This window comes from Rhinolophus sinicus, chromosome 14, assembly GCF_057876585.1.
Source record: "Rhinolophus sinicus isolate RSI-liver-muscle chromosome 14, RSI-T2T, whole genome shotgun sequence".
Classification (NCBI taxonomy): domain Eukaryota; kingdom Metazoa; phylum Chordata; class Mammalia; order Chiroptera; family Rhinolophidae; genus Rhinolophus; species Rhinolophus sinicus.
In genome coordinates, this window is record NC_142514.1 from 69,261,021 (window position 1) to 69,266,839 (window position 5,819).

Below are 5,819 nucleotides of genomic sequence, written 5' to 3' on the forward strand. Positions count from 1 at the left end.
TTTATTGTGTGAATTGACATGTTTTTCTTAATGGATTCTCTCGTTTTTTCCTGCCTGCTCTAGCCTCACCTTACACATTCTCCTTGGAAATTATGTGGTGCTTTCCACAAAGTTTCTGGGTGCTTTGCTGAATATTACTTATGTTTACAGTTGAAAACTTAATGCATATAGTGGTTGGTAAAGGGAAGCCATAGGACCAAGGTGAAGTTTGATAGTCCAACATTTTTTCTTTTCACCGAAATATATATATATATATATATATATATATATTTTTTTTTTTTTTTTTTTTTTTTTTTACATATACCATCTTAGGTATAATTAGGTAGCTGCTAGAAGGAAAAGTAAACACAGAATTGAGAATATTACTGGAGATTTTTCCTCTGCCTAGAGCCATCCGGATCTCTGTATTCTGTTTTGACTAAGTTGGTCCTGCTTGGGGGTGGGAAGAGAGATAAATGAAGTAGGAAGAGTAGGAAAGAACCAGTGAGAGAGGTTTATGGATTTCTGCATTCCAAAATGATATATAGCAATGACAGACAGCATATCACTTCCTATGGGAAACAAGTCTGGGGATGTTGATCTGCTGAGAAGTTTCCCATTTATTAGTCGTAGAGTATAGAAAAACTTAGGGACATAGAACATTCATTTTGTTATTTTGAACATTGAAGTCAGTACATCTACCTACTCAATTTGGTAAGCATAATAGATGTATATATAAACCATTACCATTGATCTGCTCTGTCTTACACTGTAAACGTTTAGAAAAACAAACTCGAATGTTCTTGAATTTGTATGTTTAATAAAGTTAATCCTTTTGTATTTTTCATGTCAGGCTAGTTATTTGAAAAAGACCTTTTTAAAAAACAAAAATATTGATCTCTGGAAGTATTTTCCTTCTGAGAGTGATGAATGCTCTCTCCAGCAAATAGTGGATAATAGATTAAAAAAAATTTCCCTGGCTCAAGTAATATATGAAAGATAGAAATAGATTTTCTTTAATAGAGAAGGTGCTCATTAACTTCATGTATAGGATATTTGTAACAAACAGTAAAGCAATAAACCATCTCAGTAACTAAAATGAAGTCTTAGCTAAAAAAAATTTTTCTTAATGTGACTCACAATCAAGTTAACATACTCTGAGAAAATTAACAGGAAGAAAAATTTAACTTCCAAAAGTGTAGGGAAGGAGACAGTCTATAAGAAAGTTTAATATTTAGGGCTGTTGTTGCAGCTTTCCATTAATGTCACTTTTAGAATAGAACTTGGTTGATATGCAAGGGGAGGTAAAGAGGTAGTGTTTTAAAAGATATCCCGTGTTACAAATTAGTTCTCAGGTCATTTAAGTCCCACTAGAGAATGTTGCCTCAGTTTTGGGTGCTGGTTAGCTAAAAATTATCAAGGAATTTCAATACGCATATTATTCAGGTTTTTCAGCCTTCTGAACTCATTTTGTAATGGCAGATATCTCCCTAAAATATTTTAAATACATAAATAGTCATTTTGAGGGAAAGATTAACTTGTTAATGCCATTTTCTATTATGGAACCAGAATACTCTGTTTTTGTCCAATGTCAGCTTTTTTAAAATTCTTACTGCTCAGACTCTTGAGATAAAACTGTTAAGGGTGTTTTCATTTAATAAGCCTTAGCCATTTAGAATTATTAATATAACAAGCTACAGTATTGGTTTTCGAAGCAGGCTGCAGCTCTAGCTTTTTTAATGAAATGTTTCCTTATAAGGAGATGATTATGGTCGTCTTAATGACCTGAATAAAAATGTGGCTCAGGAATGGTTATTCCAAAGAATTAAACTCAGTTTATGTCAAAATCTGAACAAAAGTCTTCAAGTGATGTTAATCTTTTATGTTTCTGGTGTCTGCATTTTGGAACAAAATGCTGTTACAGATTTCAGAATATTGATTGCATAAAATCTTGAAACCCACAGAACTCGTAGGCTTGGGTCTTAGTAATTTCTGCTGTTTATGTAATTTCAGCCCTACGCGTCATCGAAAAGTTATTTATCTTAAGAAACTGTGGCCAAATTTGGCGGGTAATGCTGTCTGCCAGTGTCTGCAGATGTATTGTTTCTGCCTGCAATTGTGTGTGCTGTCTGTGGTTTAAGGAACACTAACACCAGGCAGAAATGTCAGTTCTGTTCAGATTTTTTTCCTGTGTTCTTAGAACTGCTGTTGCTGCGTCCTCATTGTATCAAATTATGTGTTTGAACTGTCTTCATTTCGTGAAAGGTGGATATTATCACCCATGTACTAGATAAGTAATCAGAAGTAGTTAATGCTATCAAATTACAGCAAAATTTTCAACAGAGTAACCACAAAGGTCAATGCTAAGGCAAATAGTTAGTAAATAATGACATTTTAGAGATCTAAAGTGAAAAGACATGATCTCAGGAAAGCAATTGCAAATTGGGTGAGAAAATTGAAAAATGAAGTTCAGAAAAGCAATTACAAAATAGTTTGAGCTTAATTTGACCTGCTAATTTTTTTCTCAATAGAAGAACGTGAACTAAAAGAATACGTTGTCCTTGACTTCTATTTTGAGTGCTTTGAAAATTTAACAAAATAGTATATGGAAAATAACTCAAAAGGATAAGCACAAACTTATTTGGAGTGTGTACATAGCTTTTATAAGGCAAAAAAAAGGTGACCAGAAAACAGATGTCAGTGCAGTGGAATTTTGATTTAAGTAGAATTTTGATTTAAACATGCACCTGCATAAAATGCCCTTTTAAACTTAACACATTGTGCTGTCCTCGCCCTTAAGCAGATTCCATCTTGGACCCTACTGAAGCAATTCTTTGAGGAAAGTAACAGGTTTAACACAAGAAAATTTAATATTATCTTACAAAGACGAATAAAGAATAGCTTCTAGATTCATTTCTAGTTCCAGATTTAAAGAAGGCCAATATCACTCACTCTAGTAGGTGACGAGGGATTAATCAGTCAAGGGATGAGCTGCTAACACTGTCAGCTGGGGGATGGGGGGTGAATAGCACAAATCAGAAAGTAAAAGAGCCATCTGGTAATTTTCTAATCAGAATTTTTGCACATGTCCCTTCTCTACATTCTATCGGTACATTTTCATATGTGTGCATTACATTCTCATTCTGTGTAAATGTCTCCTGTAACTTCTCTGAAGACTGTAGAATATGATCTAGAAATGACTCCAGCTAGGACAAGACCAAGACAGGGAATCAGAAACAGACGCACGCTCTGTAGCCTCACATTGTTATTTTAGCTCTGTCCATAAGCAGAAGGAGCAGAGGGCTGGGGAATCCAGCCACCTCCGAATTTCTCTAGACACTCATCTTAATGCTTTTTACCAAGTAGAAGTTTATTTCTTCTGGCACGTTGCTGATCTTCCTTCACTCAAATGTTCTGATTAAAAACAAAACCAGTTCCACCATAGTATGTATATGACTAATCTTTAGACAAGTATTAGCAATGTTCCTTCACACTTTCCCCCAAGATTTGTGACATGAATGCCTGGTATTCTGTGAGTGTTCTGTCATTTTAAAACTCGGGAGCTAAATGTCCATGTCAAACGTGTACTCATAAAAAGGAAACTTGTTATCACTTTTATGTGTAAGAATAAACACCAGCGTCTTACATTATGAGGAAGCATATTTCGTGTTTGTTCCTATACAGTGTGACTAGACATGTGCCTGGAATTTATTGAGTGGGTTTTCAATGAATATTTGTTGAGTGAATGCATTTAAGTTACATTTAATGTATTTTCTTGGCAAGATATTGAGCCAAAAACCTCTTAATAAGGGTGCCTATTTTCCTAAGTTTGGTACAATTTTTTTGATAGGGAGTGACACCAAATGGTAAGAAAAATGAAATGACTCATACCTCTTTACATCATCTCTTTCCAGTAGACTGTCTCCTCCCACTCTCCAATAAACATGTCATTTAAATGAAGGCAAGATTTTGATGCCAGGCTTTAGGTTCAGAATAGCCCTAAAGGGATCTTTGGACTTCTAGTTGCCATTACCTACAACACCTTTCCCTCCTATCTGTGTTCCAAATGCATTCATTCTTAGTAAGCTGTCAGATTTACTCCTGCGGCTACACAGTCTTCCCTGATCACTCCAATCCAAGTAATCATTTCCTTGATTTCCTATACCCACATTATAAAGTTCTGGAAGTTAGAGACTATTTCATGTCCCTCCCACATTTCTTACCACCACGTTGGGACTCAAGTACTCAAAACTTCGGGCTTGACTAGGAAACTGATACCAGGAGATATTTCCAAACCTCACCAGAATAATCCCAGCCTAACGACAGCCCCCTTTATTCTTAAACATCTGTAGGATTACGCTGTTTTTCCCGGGTAGTCTAAGATTTCCCAGCGCCCCACCCCCATCCCAGCCATGTCAGTTCTAATTTCTCTCCAGTTTGCTGGTGCTCCTTTCCCATTGCTTAGATCTCAGTGGAGGCAGAAAACAGCCGGTGGACGTTTTGTCTGTAATAACCCTCCACATCTTTGTATGAGAGGCGAGAGAGTAAAAATTGCATAATTATTATAATCATGTCTTTAGCGCCTACTGTGTACCAAGCATCATAACAATAAAAAATTTTTGTTCTAAGAACGTGTGAGTATACAAAATACTATAGGAAAGCACTGTATACACACTTGATTGTGCTTTGCTCATGCCATGCATCTTCGTACATGGACCCTGTTCATCTTGGATTTTATTGAGACAGCTTCATTCCAAAAATGTCAGTCCTCGTTGATGTGTTCTGAGGATTGCAACACTGCTGCATCCAAATTGCAGTTTGAAGAATGTCTCTCAACTCGAAGTAGTGTGAAATTGTTAGAAATGTGTTCCAGTTTTTTAGCTTTGGAAACATGTCCATTATAACATATGGCATTTGAGGCTCTCTGTGCTTTGGGAAGCAGCTCATATGTATATTATTGAGTAGAATGGAGGGAGTTCCAATGTCTTTTGAGCACCAAATGGGGCCTTAAGTATTTTCTTTGAGGTTCTCACAATTATAGATATAACATCTGGGGAACTAATGCCCCTTACCCTTTGTTGATTAAAAATAAACCCTGACTACAGGCAGCATAACAAAGAAGGCAGCCGAGGCTGGCTGTTCCCTGTGTCGTGAGCCCTGATGTCTTCAGCTGCAGAGTGGGGCTTGTATGCTTGCTTCATCGTTTGGAGGAGAAAGTGAGTGTGCTTCCTAAGTATAATGTTGCACAGTACGGTTATTTTTCTTCCTTTCTTCCCCTACTTTCCCTTCATTTCCCCCCTACAGGGCAGCATGGCCTGAGAATATTTTCTCGTATTTCTTATGTAACCTTTTTTCTTAAAAACAAAAAAACAAAAAAACAAAAAAACAAAAAAAAAAAACAAGCATTTTTTAAAAAAACCATTGAATGGAAAACTGCCATTATCTGGGATGCTGTGATCCTGACACTAGTAATGCTGATTTTCTATGTATTGATGCATTATGATGTTCTGTCTGTCCACCAGATGGCAGGAGTCCCTTTGGCATGTTCTGTCAGCTGTCCAGACATGTTTGGACTAGTGTATCAGTTAGGCTACTGGCACAGAAAAGAAGGTACACAAAAATACCACGCCTTACACAATTAAAACAGTTTTACCAGGCAGAGAGGGTGCTAGTGACCATCCACCACACCTCTTCTTTTCCAGCCACAAACTTCTCATGCATTCTCCTCCTCCTCCCCTAAGTTTTGCATATTCTGCTTCCTTGGCCTGCAACACTTCCCCAAGCCCCAGCCTCCATCACCTGGCTTACTCTTTTTCATCCTCCCGGGCTCAGTTCAGACC